This window comes from Drosophila virilis, unplaced genomic scaffold (genome assembly GCF_030788295.1).
Source record: "Drosophila virilis strain 15010-1051.87 unplaced genomic scaffold, Dvir_AGI_RSII-ME tig00001590, whole genome shotgun sequence".
Classification (NCBI taxonomy): Eukaryota; Metazoa; Arthropoda; class Insecta; order Diptera; family Drosophilidae; genus Drosophila; species Drosophila virilis.
Window position 1 is genome coordinate 192,865 of NW_027212847.1, and position 20,831 is coordinate 213,695.

The following is a 20,831-nucleotide window of genomic DNA, read 5'->3' on the forward strand; positions in this document are numbered from 1 at the left end:
TTTATTAGACTCGTTAGAAAAATATTACATCAAACTTTGACTGCCACAAACTTGCAAGAGTCTTGTCGGGTAAAGTCTCGCATTTTACTGGTTTGCGATATCATTTCATTTCAGAGAGAGTTCTCAGTTGAGAGTGATTGACGTGTTTTACTTGTGCTCCAAGATTTTTATATATCTTTGCGCTTTTATCTTGCTTTTTATTTCAAAATTTTGCATTTTTCGGTGCTTTATTTAAAAAGCTTTTATAAACTGTGCAAAGTGTTATCTGTTGTGCAGCGTAAGTCTGTTAATTATTGCATTTTATAAAACGCGGCGTCAGTTCCGTGTTTGTTGTTATTGCCTGTTTTGATTCTTTTGCCTTGTGTGTGTTCGCTGCATACTTTCTGCTTGTGCATCGCGCTCTCGCAAATTTTTTTCTATTGCTTTTCGCACCAAACAATTTGTTTGTGTACGAATAATTGTTTTTTGAGTGTTTACTTCCTCTATCTTATGCACCGTTTTCGTTTTGCTCTACGCTCTCGCAACTTGCTTACGCATTTAATAATTATGTCGTGCTGTAAGAAACCGTGCACGTTCAAGCAGGCTGACGATTCTGCACTGCCGCAATTTGTCAATTGCTGGCTGTGTAAGAATATGATGCATGCTAAATGTGCAGGTCTCACTGGGCGTGATTGCGACAAGATCGCTGCTATTGCCAAGAAGGGCTGCGGTGGCTTGCGTTGGACTTGCCCAGAATGCATCGACAAGCAAATTGATTTCTCCAGAATGTATAATTCTGTGAGAAGTCAATTCTTAAAATTAAATAATGTGGCTAAGCAGCTCTCGAGTAATTTTGACCCCAGTTTCGAATTGCTTGGCAAATATAAATTTGAGTCCCCAACCAATCGCCGGTTGGAGCCTCAACTTTTGCAATTGCCCTCTACGTCTGTTCAGACACCTACGACTTTCTTGTCCCTTCCTAGCAACTTGGAGGTATCTCCAATGTTGTCTATATCGCCTTCTCCAAGCGACTGTCCAATTACCCCTGTTTCAACCCCTGTACTAGTCCCAGTAGAGCCCGTACCTGATCCCGTCCCAATTAATCAAACTGCCTCAGCCCCGTCAGCTCCTGGCCGCAAAGGTAGACCTGCGCGCAATCTTGCCCAGATTGTTAAAAACAATCATTGTGCATCTCTTGGTCATTATTCACTGCTGAAAATTATGTAGTGCATCCAGAGCTGCATAATTGCAATTGATGACCTTTCTTTAGGCAATTCAAGCACAATGCAAGTTATTTTGCCTCCCTAAGCAGTAATGCAGAGGTCTAATTTCCAAATAGGGAACAATTACATACACCATGACCAGGGCTGTCACAAAAAACGCAGACGGGGGAGTCGTGGTTAGTGGCGAGAAATGACGATCTACTTGTGTTAATTGCTTTGGTTTTTGGCACCTGATGGCTAGGGGCATAGCTTTCCATAGCAAAATTTACGGCTGGTAATAAGTTGACGATCGACGAATCCTCTAGCCGTTCTGCCCAATTAGCTTGTGATGTTGGGTCCACTTAATCTGCACAATGAATTAGAATCGTTGATAGAAAGCTTGTGCGAAACTAGCTGGGTAACTAACAAGAGTGATCACTAGTACATGCAGACCATTCAAAAAACAATAGCTTCGGCGAACGCAAATGTCAAGCTCTTTAACGGAGCAACAGCAATAGCTTGTACATAGGTAACGCACTAATGAGCAAAAAATCTTAAGGGACCGAGAGAGTAGGCAAGGCGAAGGCGATCGCTTATATGTATATAAACTGCCCAAAACGAGATGACAGGTGGCGATATTTTAAGATTATTGCTTTAATGTAAAGCGAATAACGTTCAACAACAAATATCACCAAAATTTTCTATTGAGCTTTTTCAATAGCTTTCACAAATATAAATAATGAACCATATTTTATTTCTTGTGTTCCATTTTTTTTGTATATTTATTATAACTTCAGAAAAGCAGCAGACCCGAATTGGTGGGTTCTCATACCCACTTAGCTAACTCGATGCGCAGCATATTGCTACCGGCTTAAAACAAATATTTTTGTAAAAAATATTTTGTATTAAAAACGTATCACAGAAAATATTTTATTAGACTCGTTAGAAAAATATTGCATCAAACTTTGACTGCCACAAACTTGCAAGAGTCTTGTCGGGTAAAGTCTCGCATTTTACTGGTTTGCGATATCATTTCATTTCAGAGAGAGTTCTCAGTTGAGAGTGATTGACGTGTTTTACTTGTGCTCCAAGATTTTTATATATTTTGCGCTTTTATCTTGCTTTTTATTTCAAAATTTTGCATTTTTCGGTGCTTTATTTAAAAAGCTTTTATAAACTGTGCAAAGTGTTATCTGTTGTGCAGCGTAAGTCTGTTAATTATTGCATTTTATAAAACGCGGCGTCAGTTCCGTGTTTGTTGTTATTGCCTGTTTTGATTCTTTTGCCTTGTGTGTGTTCGCTGCATACTTTCTGCTTGTGCATCGCGCTCTCGCAAATTTTTTTCTATTGCTTTTCGCACCAAACAATTTGTTTGTGTACGAATAATTGTTTTTTGAGTGTTTACTTCCTCTATCTTATGCACCGTTTTCGTTTTGCTCTACGCTCTCGCAACTTGCTTACGCATTTAATAATTATGTCGTGCTGTAAGAAACCGTGCACGTTCAAGCAGGCTGACGATTCTGCACTGCCGCAATTTGTCAATTGCTGGCTGTGTAAGAATATGATGCATGCTAAATGTGCAGGTCTCACTGGGCGTGATTGCGACAAGATCGCTGCTATTGCCAAGAAGGGCTGCGGTGGCTTGCGTTGGACTTGCCCAGAATGCATCGACAAGCAAATTGATTTCTCCAGAATGTATAATTCTGTGAGAAGTCAATTCTTAAAATTAAATAATGTGGCTAAGCAGCTCTCGAGTAATTTTGACCCCAGTTTCGAATTGCTTGGCAAATATAAATTTGAGTCCCCAACCAATCGCCGGTTGGAGCCTCAACTTTTGCAATTGCCCTCTACGTCTGTTCAGACACCTACGACTTTCTTGTCCCTTCCTAGCAACTTGGAGGTATCTCCAATGTTGTCTATATCGCCTTCTCCAAGCGACTGTCCAATTACCCCTGTTTCAACCCCTGTACTAGTCCCAGTAGAGCCCGTACCTGATCCCGTCCCAATTAATCAAACTGCCTCAGCCCCGTCAGCTCCTGGCCGCAAAGGTAGACCTGCGCGCAATCTTGCCCAGATTGTTAAAAACAATCATTGTGCATCTCTTGGTCATTATTCACTGCTGAAAATTATGTAGTGCCCCCAGCACAGCACGATTTTATAGACTGCATGCTTGATCTTTCGTTGTTTCAAATCAATTCAATTTCTAATAATATGAATAGAACACTTGACCTTGTATTTGTTAACGACTACCTTATTTCGAATGTGTCTAGGTCCCCTCCTTTATCTCTTCCTGAGCATGCCTATCATCCAACTTTAGAGATTACAATGCTAAATTGTAATCCTTTCATTTCGTGCTCATCAGCCAATAAGCCCCGCTATTGCTTTAGCAAAGGAAATTATTCTTTGCTGAATCAGCTTATTTATTCAACCGATTGGTCTTTCTTATATGACTCAGTTGATATGAATACAGCCATTAATTTTTTTATATCACCCTAAACTCCCTCTTAGATGTGTGTATTCCTAAGTCAAATCTTCGACTACTTTTTCAAAACCACCCTGGCTTACTCCCAGATTATCAAATCTAAAAAATGTAAAATCGAAATATTTTAAAAAGTTTAAAAAGTCTGGTTCGTGTACAGACTTGGCTAAATATTCCATAGCCAAGTCGAACTTCTTTCTTCTTAATTCTCAATGCTATGAGAATTATCTAATTCGTTGTAAAAGGCAATTGGCCCGAAATCCGAGACAGTTTTATAATATTGTAAACTTGAAGCGTAAATCGTCAAGTTTGCCATCTTCTTTTTTTCTTGGGATGAATAAAGTTAGCAATGACACTGATTCTGCTAACCTCTTTGCAAAGTTTTTCCAATCGACTTACTCTTCAGTCTGTCCTAATACTAATTCTTACCCTTATACTATTAATTCCCCTAGTTCTATGCCTCCCCCCATTATTTCACACTCCTCTCTCCTATTAGCTATAAACTCTTTAATATCCTCTTACTCTCCTGGGCCGGACAATATTCCTAGTTGTCTACTCAAGGAGTGTAGTTCTTCCCTTTTTTATCCATTGCTAAAGCTTTTTAATCTCTCCCTTGAAACTTCTGTCTTTCCATGTCTTTGGAAAGAATCTTATATCATTCCTTTTACCAAGAAAGGTGGGCAGTCTGATATACAAAATTACAGGGGCATTGCAAAACTGTCCGCTATTCCTAAATTATTTGAAAAAATAATCACTTCGAATTTGCAGCATTTCTGCAAATCAGTTGTTTCCCCTGTTCAACATGGATTCGTTAAGAATCGGTCAACTACGACCAATCTGCTTGAGTTTACTTCCTTGGTAAATGATGCTTTCCTTTCGAAAATGCAAACTGATGTCATTTACACTGACTTCAGTAAGGCGTTTGACTCTGTGCACCATGACATTTTACTTTTTAAACTTGACCGACTAGGTTTCCCTCTGTCCCTTTTACTTTGGATTAATTCTTATTTAAAAGGTAGGACCCTAAGAGTAATACTGAGGTTGACTACCTCTTAAAGGGTTCACGTTACTTCTGGTGTTCCTCAAGGTAGTCATCTTGGACCTTTACTCCTTACTCTTTTTATAAATGATCTTCCCTCTGTTTTATCACATGCCCGTGTACTCATGTATGCGGACGATGTCAAACTTTTTCTATCATACACTAGCCCCCTACATCATTCTCGTCTACAAGACGATTTGAACGCTATGCAACTTTGGTGCTCGGCCAATCAATTGCATCTAAATTGTTCAAAGTGTATGTTTATGACTTTTAATCGTACTACACCTTATCTTGTCAGTTATACAATCGACAATATCCCTTTGCAACGTATACTAACAGTTAAGGATCTAGGCGTTATTTTTGATTCTAAACTCTGTTTCAATCTTCACATAGATACCATTGTTAATGAGGCAAAAGGTGTACTTGGATTCATTAAACGATGGTCTAAAGAGTTTAACGATCCTTTTATAACAAAACTTCTGTACATCTCTCTTGTTCGCCCTATCCTTGAATACTGCTCTTGCATCTGGTCTCCACAGTATAACAACAGCCAGGATCGTATTGAATCTGTTCAGAAGCAATTTCTGCTTTTTGCCTTACGAGGTTTAAATTGGGACCCTAATCTTCGGTTGCCGTCCTACTCCAGCAGATTGCTTCTTCTCAACTTTGCGTCGTTAACCAACCGTAGAACAATTCTCGGTGTTGTCGTTCTACATAAGTTGATTATTGGCGACATAGATTCTCCATTTCTGCTAGGGCGTCTTCAATTCTCTGTTCCGGCTAGACCAACCAGAAATTATCGCCCCTTATTACTATCTACGTGCACAACAGATTATGCTATGCACAATTCTTTCGCGTGCTATGTAAAAATTATAATAGTTTGCTTCACGTTTTCTCTACCGAACTGTCTCTACTCTGTCTTTAATAAAATCGTTGCTTTCAGGATACCTTCGGCAAGTCGCTGACCATTCCCAGCTATGAGCAGGGGCATAGCTTGCCGGACAGGCTGAAAAATTTTCCCCCACCGGGTCGGTGATTTCCCATTACTTTTTTCTTTGTCCTATCTACTTAACACTCTTTGTCTAACTTACATTGCTTTACTTTATTAACAATCTTCTTACTTTCTTGTCTTTATTAATATAGCAAATTAAGATTATTTTTAATTTTACTTGAGATCACTTTTTTCCTACTTACAACCTTCTGCTTAGATGTAGGCTCTAATAGCGTCACTGACAAAATTAGCTGTGAAAAGGGGCACAGCTGGCCGGACTGGCAATTAAAACACCTCCATCGGTCGGTGATGCTATTTAGAAAATTGTATCCTTTAACTAGGCTTTTAACATATAATTCTATAGTACAATCTTTTGAATAATGAGGAAGACACTCGTTTTGTCGACCATTAATAAATAAATAAATAAATTAATAAATAAGTGACCGGTAGAGATAACAGCGACGGCTGGGTGCAATAACAGCAGAAGAGAATAAATATAATTACAGCTTAAGAGCAAATGATGATTGCTCTTTGTAAGTTGCTGCCTACTCTCTTCATCGGCCCTTTGCCTCCTGCATTGACGCCCGCTGCCCATCGTTCTGAGCAGAGCTCAATTTCGTTCGTTTTGCATATAGTTTAGTTTTTCGTTTGATCGCTAGCAAGGCACAACTATTTCGAGTTGACTGCCGAGCAATATTATAACATTTCGTAAATTATAATAAGTGCCCTGTGCAGTAAATAAATACATTCGAAACAAAATATAAACTTTCGAATTTCGTTGCACACAAAGCAGTGCTAATTAATTAGTTGCAAAAAGGCTTGTAACTACACACTCTATTTGTTTTTGCTTAGTCGCATTATTATTGTTTTCTAGTTTTAAATAAAAGGCTTAGAAATGACAAATCTAAGCATCTCAGATACAACTTATATTCATATGTGAAACAAATTTTAGATAGATTGGTTGTGAAAAGAACCTTCCTCCAGCGTACACTGTGCAAAAACAAAAGAAAAGTCGATTTATGGGCTATTTTCTGAAGGAGGATTGCATAAGGTGCGCAATATATTAAATTATTTTACTTTTAAATTTGCCTTTAAAATTTATCAATAGTATCAATGGTAATATATCATTTATAAAAAGCATTCATATCATGAATTAAGCAAAAGTACTACGCCTCGATCGTTAGTACGAAACTTTTTCGCTCAATGTAGTTCGAAAACTAAACGACGCAAGTCAACACCGAATGGCTGGAGGTTTAAAAAGGTGAAAACGGAAAAGTTGGCACCAATTATTCAAGGAAAGTTATTCTTGTTTACTCCAAACCAGCTCGATGCTTAAAGAAGTACAAGAATATACTGGCCTCAGACGACATGATATTAACATATCCGACGTCAAAAAAATATTTGACACTTCTTATGAGCTGCGTTATCTCAAGATGGTCTTAGCAGATTTATTATTTGCGGTTTCTGAAAAGAAGCAACATGCCAAAATAAAGCGTTGGACGTTTTTCAGTAATAAACATTACGCCAACATCAGGAGCGGCGGAGTTTTCCGCCACTCCACGAACTGAGTATAACTAGCCTCGAGTACATCGATAAATTAATGGCTGATATAGCCGAAAGACTTGTCTTGGCCAGGTGCGTCACGTTGGAACCAGGAATTAGGAAGGCCGAGGAGGGCCTTCGCTTAACCAAGGGAGACGCGAACACCAATAAATCGACATGTGCCGATCCCACCGAGCGATCAGATGCCGTCGCTACAAAGAAGCTGTATTATCCGCTGATATTCGCTGACTTTGCATTGCTACTAGTCAACGGCAACAATGAAATCCGGTGAATCAGATGCGCGCTGAGTTACCATCAAGAAGTAGTTATTAGGCGCTGGGGCAGCATTCTGACGGTAGCGCTGCCGTATTTTGAGAGCCTTGGATTAGTTTAACTTTAGTTTTAAGGGGTTAAGATTGAATTAAATCTATTATGAATCCTCAAGTCTAGAATTTCAGTCGTTAATTAGTAACGCGAAAGTTGTTAATTTAGAGCTGACTCGGAAGCATTTTGTTCGCAAGGCTCGCTCTTCAGATCGCTTGCCGTATTCATTGCGACGTTAACTTCTAAGGTCGGATATACGTCCAGGTTGAAGCGCGGCAACTCATTAAGGAGGTGATCCGAAGTCAGGTCCAGGAAGTATCCTTAGCTGTTCTTGCCTGAATTCAAGCCCACCTGGAGTTACAGTAGCTCTTTATGGCCAATTAATGAATTTTGATAACAGAGAAGAAGCTGGTGCGCAGTACACTGATACGAGGTTCAAGTCGTCTCTGCCCTATCCGAACAGGATGATGGTGGCACACATATGCCAGTGACAGCTCGACGCCAGTAGATAGTGCATATAGGTCAACCAAATTCAGATTGCTGCTTCTGCTATATTATCTGTTGTTGGAGTGGCTAGCATTGTGAATAGTGTGGCTTGTTACTCTGAGGAAAAGGAACACGTCTATATTGTGGAGTTTTATGGAGGCGGAATTTATATTCGATTTACATTCGAGAAAACTTTGCTAGCGTTCTAAACTTCTTCCCAAAAAGAAGTCGTATTATTCACTATTGCTCGTCTTTATATACGTCTGCATAAAAGTATCTACGAGTGACATGATTCTTTCTGAACTGGTGAACAGCTCCAACTCTACGGCTAAGCTGCGACTGTTGTCAGCAAAAGAGTGGGATCGCCTGTGTTCCTTCTCCGAGGAGCGTGTTTTGTGCTCGGTGGGCTGATTACCGCGCAGGAAACTGGAAAAATATTGCTAACCGGTAGAGAAGCTGAGAGCAGCAGGCGCTGCATGGGGGCATCAATCTCTGGAATCGCTTACTTCTAAGCCATTTGCCCTATCCTAGTTTTTCTGTGGGAAGGCATACCTATACCCCTTAACAACACCTAGCGTCATACTTGGCAGGCATGCACGTACTCGTTGGATGGTTGTCGCCTCACTTCTTACACACATACTGTCTCGAGCAATAGGACTTTGTGTGCCCGTACTCTTGTTGTCCAGTTCCTTGCAAAACATTGCGAGGCTGGCGATGCTTGGGACAGCTTTCCTGGGCATTTTGGGGAAAGGACGCTGGGTGGATAACAGGTGGCTGCTTTGCTGTTTGTTGCCTGTCTGCCCTTGTGAGTGCTGCGTGCAATGTAGATGTTTCATCGTCTATCTATTTATAGACTCTGTTGGAAGTTGGCGCTTCCTCCGAGTCTATTTGGCAATCCTTTGTATCTCAGAGAATCGAGAAACGCTAGTTAGCTTGGGTAGATGTTTGCTGATAAGAGCCTTGATTCCGGGTTAAAGCGGCGGTCGAAATGAGATGAGAGGCGAGACATCGGGAACCTGGCAGGTAATGCCATGTGCGTCGGAAGACATTACCGTAGTCGTTCCTAGGGAGCAAGTAGTTGAAGTATGATGTGGTGGGCTGCTTAGCGCCCTGCACAAGAAAGTGTTGGACGGTAATCCATGGTGGGTGGAAGATTAGTTGCGCAAGATAGACATTCTATAGATAAACTGGACTGTTTAACTCCAAAAGATTTTGGTGCTATTGAGAGTTCAGGGTTTAGGGTATAAGAATGGTAGACTTCTATTATTTTCCCGGCTTTTCACCCTTTTGCTCCGTCATCATGGTGACCAAGGCTGAAGCCCGAGCGTTTGAAGATCAATCCCCAGCGCACTATTCCCACTCTGGTAAAAAATGGTTTTGCACTATGGGAGACGCGCGGGTTACCACATTAGCGACCCCAACAGCAAAAACACTCAGTATGCATCCATATACTCGAGCCATATATATAATTAAAGCAATTCTTCTACACCGACACGAGCATTCGGCCCGTTTAACACCACTTGAAAGAAACACAATGAATTCAAGTTGCAACAAACGTCACCTTCGCGACATTATATATATATAATTACACAAGTCGCCGAAGAACACATTACACATAAGCATAATAGTATACTTAAAATAATAAGCCGCCTGTAAGAGACACATATATAACATAGTTACATACATCGATTGTGAAGGACAGCTGCATACATGGGTTCCATAAGAACAGTTCATTCTATTAAACAATACAATAATTTAAACTATTTCTACTTAATTTTTATACCCTGAACCCATTAAAAATGAGTATAGAGGTATATTGTATTTGTGCAAAATCCAAATGTATGTAACAGGCAGAAGGAAGCATCTCCGACCCCATAAAGTATATATATTCTTGATCAGCATCAATAGCCGAGTCGATCTAGCCATGTCCGTCTGTCTGTCCTTCCGCCCGTCCGTCTGTCCGTCCGTCCGTATGTATGAGCCAAAGGATCTCAGAACCTATAAGAGCTAGACACTTGAAATTTTAGATGTAGATGCTCCCAGTTCCCGATCTAGTTTGTTTCCGATAATCGATAACTTACACAGTTTCCAAGCAATCGATAAAAAACGATATCGACATCCTGTTTTCTTTTAGCAAATTGGGTAAATAATAAGAGCTAGAGCGACCAAACATGATATGTTGCTTCTAGAATATTATAGATATTTCAAGTATATTTCATTTCATACCTATCGCCTCCCCGCTACCACCCTAGAGCTATAAATCAAGTTAATAACCCAACTTTTATTGCCAACCAACTTAAGCCACAATTTAAATGCAATTGACTTTTTCATAATATACAAATATTCTATGGTACAATAGAAAAAGAAAATTTCATAAAGATTGGTTAAGAAAAACCAATTGAATGGGGCAGCAGCTTTAAGAATTTCTGTATACATGTACACACACACATTCATGCGCGTCTGCTTCGCATTCTAACAGCATGGTAATTGCATTTTTTTTTTCTGTTATGTTATTTAAGTTCCTTTTTTTATCATAAGTAATTAATTGTTGGTGTGGCTGCTGAGTAGAGGCATAGCAAGTGGTGCGATCTGCCGCGAGCTCGAGCCCTACCGGGGAAAGTATTATTTTTTTTTTTTGCTGGTGTGGCTGTTGGGTAGAGTCGACAGCAAGTAATGCGGTCGGTTGCGAGTTCGAACCCTGCCAAGGGAACTTTTTTTTATTAATTTATTTGGTGTTGGAATAAGAGGGTTCAGGGTATGCCCTAGTCGAGAGCTCCCGACTAGAACCTCTTACTTGTTTTTTTTTTGCATATAATAATCACTCTAAGTATTCTTCATAGATATAAGGCACAAACATAACAAAATTCAAAACGCCCAAAAAATAGGATACCGATATCTATTTTATCGATTGCTTGGAAACGGAGTAAGTTATCGATTATCGGAAACAAACTCGATCTGCGCAGGCACTAGGAGCACCTACATCTAAAATTTCTCTTGCTCTTATAGGTTCTGAGATCCTTTGGCTCATACATACGGACGGACGGATGGACGGAAGGACAGACAGACGGACATGGCTAGATCGACTCGGCTATTGATGCTGATCAAGAATATATATACTTTATGGGGTCGGAGATGCTTCCTTCTGCCTGTTACATACATTTGGATTTCGCACATATACAGTATACCCTTATACCCATTTTTCAGGGTATCAAAACAACAAAACAACACACATAGAAAAATCGGCAAAGCTAGATACAACATTTTCCAAGAGTTCAACGAAAATGGAGAAATCTAATATTTAATATTCAGTTTTCACCCGTTTTTTGACGGACTACTAGGGCTGGACATTCTAAACAGACTACCTGCAAAAATAATAGTACATAGTTAGCAGTCAAAAAGAGTTTCAAACTTAATATCAATACCAAGATTTTAGCTTAAATACCCGTTTGCATAGAAAACGGAGATATATTCCACTTTGTGACATATATTACCTCAGAAAAAATTATTTCAGAAGGACTATACAAAGCACAAAATTACGCAGCTCAGGTCGAAATAAGACACGAAAGCTCGCAAAGACCACAAGATATGCATAGAAAAACCCCTAACGGTACAGGAAAATAACCACAACGAGTACGTTCAAATACACAGATGAAGAATAAAAAATGAAGGGGAGCGGTAGAGATAAACATGGAGCACCTATATAAAGAAGAAAAACAAGAACATATAAAGATATGTAGATAATAAAAAGACATATTTTACAAAGAAGGACAACAGTTAACCTTCACAAGTAAACTTAAACACAACAGAAGGTTAACAGACGAAGAACCAATCTATATTAGACCTTGTAGATACGCACAAACAGAAAGAGCAGAAGTTATTAGACAGATAGAAGAAATGCTAGATCATGGCAGTATCCAACATAGTCGCTCACCATGGAGTGGCTCAGTGTGGCTAGTACCAAAAAAAAAAAAAACACACACTACAGGAAAACAGAAATGGAGATAAGAGGTAGATTTCAGAAAACTAAACCAAACAAGTAAGATGTTCTAGTCGGGAGCTCCCAACTAGGGGATACCCTGAATCCTCTTATTCGAACACCAAATTCAGCTCGCGCAACGTGCTCGTTTGAAGTAGTAGGGATAAATAAAAAAAAAAAAGTTCTCTTGGCAGGCTTCGAAGTTGCAACTGACCGTATTATTTGCTGACGACTCTACTCAACAGAAAAACGAGCAAAAAAAATAAAAATGATTCCTAGGTAGGGCTCGAACTCGCAACAGACCACAACACTTGTTATGCCTCTACTCAATAGCCACAACAATAATTAAGTATATTTGAGAGAAAAAAAAGCATAACAGAAAAAAGTTGCAATTACAATGCTTTTAGAATGCGATAGAATGCGAAGCAGACGGGCATGAATGAATGTGTGAATGTGTACATGTATCCAATTGCACAGTTACATATTACGTTGGGTTTCTCTTAACCGATCTTAATGAAATTTTCTACAGTATATCTTATTGTACCATAGAAAATTTGGGTACTCTCAAAAATTCAATTGCAATAAAATTGTGGCTGAGATTGGTTGGCAATATAAGTTGGGTTATTAACTTGATTAAAAGCTCTGCGGTCTTAGCGGGGAGGTGGCGGTAGGTAAAAAATAAAAGATTATTGATATATATAATATTCTAGAAGCAACATATCAAGTTTGATGACTCTAGCTATTAATAATTACCAAAATTGCTAAGAAAAAAAACAGGATGTCGATATCGATTCTTATCGATTGCTTGTTACCAATTGCTTGTTACCAATTAGATTCTGATATCCTTGTGTTCATACATACTGTCAGACGGAGCGACCGACAGACGGACACACGAACAGACAGACAGACGGGGATGGCTAGATCGACTATTGATGCTGATCAAGAATTGATGTGCTTTATTGGGTCGTAGATGCTTCCTTCTGTCTGTTACATACATTTACATTTGCAAAAAAAACATTATAGCCCTTTTACCCATTTTTATTAGGTTCAGGGTATGATAATCAATTTATAATTATACCAGCATTAATTAGGTACAGAAGAAACACAATCTATAGGCACAACGCAAAATTCTCAAAAATAAGAGAAACATATTACTGCCACAGAGCAAATCTTGTTAACGACAAGTGTCTGCAGCCACTTTGAGAAGAAATCAAACCTATTTGCAACAAAATAGAACAACAAGAGGATTTTTGAATCTGAAAAGGGACTCATATTCATTTTACGTCCAAAACAAGAACAATAGAGTCAAATTGTGGAATATAACCCACAGCAATTATCAAATTCGTAAATTGCACAATTAACGTAGGAAACAATACATTATATGATAAGAACATTACAACAACAGACCACCTCAGCATTACATTCATAAGGATTTCGGACATTTAAATTAACAATATCACTGAATTCAAACACTGCTAGCTAGTTTGCTACCATCAAAAGTCAAAGGGAAATGGTATAATTTAAAATAGCAACTGTGCCGCATTTTTTAGGCACTTTTCTTTTACTAGTAGCATTGGAATTAACAATAGGGTTCACAATTTTCTTCTCCTATGATCCCATCACTTTGGCCATCACTTCACACCAGGCGGAAGGAGTTACCACATTAGCGACCACCAAAACCACTCAGAATGTATCCATATACTCGAGCTATAAAAGTAATAAGAGAAGAGCCCCTTACCCGACACGAGCATCCGGCCCGTACAAAGCTAGTACCTAAAACTGATCGGCCAGCAAGATCTTAAAACCACTTGAAAGAAACACAATTTTTACATGTTGGAAGCCGCCTACGCGACATTATATATAAGTATATAAGTACACAAGTCGCCGAAGAACACATATCATATAAAAGCATAAGTTTTCTACGCTGCAACATGATATACATAAGAACTTAAGCCGCCTGTGAGTGACAAATAAATATTTAACATAAGTACATTCGCCTCCTGTGAGCGACAGTTATATAATTAAACAACGTCTACAACACCAAGGGTATCTAGAAAAATTTTAACGAGAGAAGACCAAGGAACACCATCGAGACCAAAGAACAACATCAGCACCCAAGAAGTTTTAATGACGGGAGTTGACCCCTGCGAGACCGCTTTTTTCACCCATACTCACCGACAGCGCCGTCATCAACCACAGACTTCACCTCGACATAGGTACTTTTTAAAAGAGCTTTTCCAACTTATACTATCCCCGTGTGTTTTCCAAGGTGTCTGACGATCCTGAAGCCTTCAAGAATATCGGGCAGCCTTCGATTTCCTAGGCACCTTCCTGGAGGGTCAGATATTTGCAGCTGGTGACTCACTCACCGTGGCTCTAGCTCTAGCTCTAGATAAGAAGCAATAAGGATCATAGCGAAGAAGATTTTTGTTTTTTCGTTGCAATTAAACATCGGTCAGCAAGAAATAACCTAAGATGGCTGCTACATTTAATTATTTAACAATGTGGAAATTGGATAATATTTTTCCGTGAAAAACCTTACGGATATTTCACTGAGACCCGAGCAAGGGACTTCGTTTAGGAATTTTGGGAATTGGAGCACTTGGCAAAAAGTATATTGTACTCGGCACAAGCTCAAAGTTGCAGAAATTTCGATCTGTTGGCTGCATGTCTGTGTTGTATTGCATTGTATTGAAAGTTGATCTGTTCATCACATGGATTTCGGATATCAAGGGAAATTTCAAAAATGTAGTAATGAAAATTCAGGTTTTTCGTGCCAAAAATTAATAATAATATCTACAATTTGTGTGTGTAAATTTGTTTGTGTGACCTGGAAAAGAAAAACAAATTTTTGGATCGTATTATTAATTTATAAAAACCGCAGTTAGATTATCTTTAAAATGATTAAGTGTGTTTGTGCACAATTAGGCGTAACATTAGTGGTTTAATTGTTCAAGAACCAAATTCATTACTGCAAGGTACCACTATGCTTGTTGTATTGGGCAGCGGAAGTTGCATACGCCGTTAAAAGTTTTATTGTGAGCACTGTCGCTGATTTTTTTGCAGCTCCTGTTACTAAGCAAAGGTGGAGCACAGGTGATTGCCATTGCCTTTAAGGCATTATTATGCTTCCGTGTTTTACTGATTGGGACCGGGAGAAATAAAATGAACTTTTTGTCTGGAAAATCCCCAGATAATACTACAATTTTGACTGGAGTTTATTGACGAGTATTCTGAGAAGATAATGGGTATTCAAGCTGACGTCGATATATTGAATCCTAGCAACGACTCTACATCAATGAGTGTATTTCTACAAAAGTTTTATATTGGTCGGACATTTATTAAGCGGCCCTATCTCAGTTATCATTGACATTTAAAAACATCATATCTGACAGTTACCCAAAATGTGGTTGCGCAAGCTCAGTAAGGATTCGGAATTTAAAAACTTTATTTGTCTTTTTGAAAGTCTGGTGCACAACGTGTCTGGTCCACACTGTCAAATTTCGAGAAATTAATTCATTTAATTTCTTGCTTGTTTGATGATGCACTAGGAACGGTAAAGGCATTTCAAATCATAAACTGCAATTACTAAAATGCCTTATCAAGTTGCAAATGCCTAAAATTTTTAGTCACAATTTCTCAAATCTTCGAAATTCTTGACATAACAAAACTTTCAGCCTCAATTTTTAGAAGCCTCATTTTTACCATATAGGAAAGGATATTGCAATGATTCACTTGGCAATTTCAATGGTAATTGAATTTGTGGCCAATTTTTGGATATTGAGTTGTTTCTCTACATACCTGATCAGAGCTTCACTCGTCACAGTGGAATATGCAACATTAGTTAGTACTGTCGCAATTGATAGTGACAATCGTTCTCTCGAAGCTCTGGTACAACGATTTTGGGAATTAGGAAGGAAATCGAAAACTGCATATACAACTGAATATATTTAATGTGAGCGAAATTTCAAACAGAATGTGCCTATGGAGCCTTCTGGCAGATTTAAAGTCAATTTGCCATTTATAACGAGTTCTTAGGTATTGGGCTTATCCTTTAAGACTGCAAAACGTCGGTTTTCAGATTGGAAAGGGATGCCTACTGCGAAATACTTATGAGTTAAAGAAAAAATATCCTGACTTAGGACATATGTCCTGTGTTTCGAAAGTATGACCACCAAATTGCGCGTAGCTTTCAATTCGTCAAGTAAGACGACAACGTCAATCTCACTAAACGAGACTTTGATGGTAGGTACAACTATTCAGAAAGAGCTACATTTATCCCTTGCATTATTTCGGTGGCATAAGTATATTTTTACAGCCGATATCGACAGGTAGACGACGTTAAACAGGATCTGAAATTTCTGTTCATTGTGTGGATTAGCAAAGCTTTACGCAGAATCGCATCCAATTGCTCCTCATTTTATTAAAAGCGGTTTTAATGTTTATGATTCGCAAGCTTGTTGGACGTGTTAGCCAAATAAGCCACAAACCCCAAAAGTTTGTTAAAAGGAAACAGAGATTAAAAGTTGTTAGAGATTGATATTTCGGTATCTGTTATAACTATTGGAATGAAGTGAAATCCTAAAACTTACGCAGTCAATTATTCTCTGGATGATTCATATAATTCTTTCAAGTCAACCCAGCGCAATATTCTCTGTTAGATCTTCTGCATAAGCGAAGTCTAATAAAACCTTGACGCTAATCGAAGGGGCTCCTCTTACACTAAGTTCGTGCGTATTATGGCAAACATCAATTGTATTCTCAAAGCAAAAAAACGAAGTTGCGAGTTAGTTTTATCTCCACAGATAACCAACCAGGTAACGTCAAAGTTATGGTCTCTATTTTACGACAGCAAATCTGGCCTATTAATGCTCAAGAAGAAAGCAGTTAAGTTCTGAAGGTATGCGTGCCCTGCTACCGGTACAAACCATAATCGCTAGGCCAAATTTACCTGAGGTAGAGCCTCAATTAAAACTTATGTATTTCAACTTATAGTTTATTCACCTGAAATTTGTCGCAAATCTTTCCGCTGAATGTTTTTTTTATCTGTATTCAAAAGATTCATCTCCAGGAAGCATTCAACGGTCAGAACCATCGAACACGGGCGTTCATTTCGGAAGACTGTGTGCAAGATAAGCAAAAGACTAGACGATTAAACATCTGCGGAAAGTCAAAACGGTACTCAACTCGCCCTTTGAAGCGGTTGCCGATGCGGCCTGGGTGCAGCAACTTCCGGGCCACATTACAGTAAAGTGCGTAGTGGTCGAAGGGCGTGCCCAATGTGGAAACAGGATGCCTCGCTCTAGTACATGAGGTGCGTGATGGCAACTATAGTCGGCAAAGACGTTAAAGAGCTCGTGGCGGAGATTCGCACGCCGACCGCAATCGTCAACAATAGTTTAAGCCCTTAGGCCTTCAACGGGTCCGGAATGTTGGAACAGTTTAAATTATAAATAAGTTAAAAAATAAATTAAATATCTAAGCATATCTTAATTTGATTAAAGATCGCCTATTATCATTTTAAGTTTAAATTGCTCTCGAACTCTGGCAGTAATCAGTAGCAATAAAGATCATAGCGAAGAAGCTTGTTGTATTTTTCGTGCAATTAGACATTGGTCAGCAGGAAATAACCTAAGCGGGGTCCCCCCACCCCTCCCCCCCCACCCCCCCTTACTTCGACGACGATACCGTCGCATCCTGGACGGGTCTTCAACTAACCCTGCCCTAACAGTGCAGCTCACAATATATGGAACCTACTCTATCTATTCCTAACTTATTCTACGGTTATTCAGAAAAGTCTGCTGTACGCTCTTCTTCCACATCCATTGGGTCCGGTGCGACTCCGCCTTCGGACATCTCTTGATAACTGTGAGATATTGGTCACCCTCTTCTTTCGTTCGCCTGGCCTCACTAGGCGCACAATATTAGGGGATATATATTATTAGGGGATATGACGTCCAACGAAGGCCGCCACAATCGTCTTTGCAGATTGAAGTGTCTGCCTGGTCCTTCGATGCGCGCTGGAGATTGCTGTGGACGATATAAAAGATTTCTTTTAACCTATCCGTCGTTGTCCTAGGGTCGAACGCACTAGTTGCGGACCCCAAAGTAACCTGGTCGAAAGCGGCGGGCAACCGCGGCTCCCTACTCTGCATAAGGAAAGCGGGACTGAATCCGGTCGAATCCGCCACACTTGTATTGACCGCCAGCGATAACTCGGGCAAAAGCTTATCTCACGAGCTCTGGTGGCCCTCGATAAATTGCCCTATCATGGTCTTCACGGTCCTATTGGTTCTCTCGGTAGGATTTTATTGCGGACAGTACGGGGCGGTGTACTGGACCTCTACATTCAAGGACTCCAGAAAAGCCTTGAAACTACGGCTTGTAAATTGCACTCTGTTATCACACACGAACTTCCTGGGTACGCTGAACCTACTCAGAATCGTGTCGCCGTGGCCCGTTCTGAGAGGCTCCAATTCCACCCACTTTGAAAAGGCATCATGGAACACCAATAGCATTGTGTTTCCACGTTTCGAGCGTGGAAGGGGCCCGACGAAGTCGGCGCAGATTACTGTCATTGGCTTTGCCACCTGCCTCGTCAGCATACGTCCAGTCGGCTTGCGTTGCTCGCTCTTGAATTTCGCAGCACTTCACGTACTTGGCGGCGTCGCGGAACATACCTGGCCAGTAGTAACTCTGGGCCAATCTCGACACGGGTTTCCTTACGCCTTGATATCCAGCCGTGGGAGCGTTGTGACATTCATGCAATACCCTTTGTCACTGATCACTAGACACGCATAGCTTTCAAGGAATGTAATTCGTTCACAGCTAATTTTGTCAGTGACGCTATTAGAGCCTACATCTAAGCAGAAGATTGTAAGTAGGAAAAAAGTGTTCCCAAGTAAAATTAAAAATAATCTTAATTTGCTATATTAATAAAGAAAATACAATAAATAGGAAAAAAAAAAAGTAAGAAGATTGTTAATAAAGTAAAGCAATGTAAGTTAGATAAAGAGTGTTAAGTAGATAGGACAAAGAGAAAAGTAATACACTGGAAGCGCACCGTTAGAATTAGTTTATACATACAGAAGTCGATACCACGCGGCTGCACAATTTGCCTTTTCGTCGAGGTTCACTTACGTTTTGTGCTTGCAGCTGAGCAGAAGTGTAAGGGTGTGCGGAGCACGAATGTAAGTCTCATAAGTTTGTTAAATATATGTAGATCATTAAATAATGAAAGATAGTGAAGATTTCAGCAATCGTATGTAGCGTATTGAATCTAATGTTGCTTCCTTTCGACGCTAAAAATCTCTGCCAAATACGCGCCCCGGCGCGAGTCTCGGCGCCAACAGCTATACAATTGCTCGTTCTCTTCTTTGTAGTCCGAGAACTTGGCCGGCTCCTTGGCGATTCTAGCACGCATACTCGCGACCCACTTGTATGGTGACTCAGCTACCACTGCTTGTTGACAGATCTCTAAAGGATGTCTTAGTGCGCCGGCCACGAAGTTGAGCTTCCCTCGACTCTAGTGGACGTCGAATTGAAACTGTTGTAGCTCCAGTGCCCATCGCGCCATCCTTCCTGAAGGGCTCCGTATCGAGTTGACCCGCTTAAGTGCCAGATGATCCGTTATTACGTCGAAACGGTAGCAACGCAGCTTCCGACCAAACGATTGCTAAGCACTCCTTCTCGGTGGCGGAATAGTTCATTTCCGTTTTCAGTAACTTCCGGCTCGCGTACGCTATCATTCGCTCCTGTTCCTTAATCGTCTGCGTCAGCACTGCGCTGAGGCCATACTCACTCACGTCAGTCAGCAAGACGAATTTGGCGGAAATGTCCGGACAAGCCAACACAGGGGCAGTTGTCAAGCTATTCTTCAATTGACGCAATGCCTCCTCTTGTTCTTGTTCCCATGCCTAGTTCCGACCCTTCTAAATCCAGAGTGGAAATGAACCGGGCGTGACGCAACCGCTCAAGGATGTGGTTGATTTGGGGGACGGAATAAGCATTCGGAACGGAATGCGCATTGAGCTGCCGGTAGTCGATGCACATGCGCCACTCGCCAGTCTTCTTTTTGACTGAGACGATTGGGGCGCTGTGCGGGCTACGCTGCGGCTCGATGGCACCTGCCTGGATCAACTGATCTACCTGTTCGTCGATCACCCTCTGCATGGCCGGATTCTTCGGATAGTATTTCTGCTTCAACGGCTTGTCATCTTACAGCCGGATCCTGTGCTCCGCGATGTACGAGACTTCCTCCAGCCCCTCGAAAAACTGCCAGTTTTGACTCCAGGAACTCCCTAAGTTTCGGATCCAGATCCGCTGTCCACTCTGCCTCTCTGATGCTAGGCTCGCTCCGCGTCTCGCCCCCTCCAGCGGCACTACTCCGACCTCAGATGGAGCTCCATGATCGCTCCAATCTGGCAGTCGCTTCTGATCACCTGCGTCCGTGTGTATCCTCCCCTCGACGCTTCCTTCCTCGTTCCTCTTTCTATCGATTGCCGGGCAGGTGCTCCCTCTTCCTGGACTGGGAGGCCTTCGTCCGGGTCCCTCTTGGTATCGTCTCTCTCTTGCCGAGCAGGTGATCCCCTTTCATGACCTGGGAGGCCTTCCTTCAGTTCCATCTTTGTATCTTTTTTCTGTTGCCGAGCAGGTGCTCCCCTTTCATGACCTGCGGGGCCTTCCTTCGGTTCCTTCCTGGTATCCTTTCTCTGTTGCCGAGCAGGTCCATTTTTGGGAGGCCTTCGTTCGACTCCTCGCTCGTATCCTCTTCCATCGACTGCCGAGCAGGCGCTGCCGCTTCTCGACGCGTA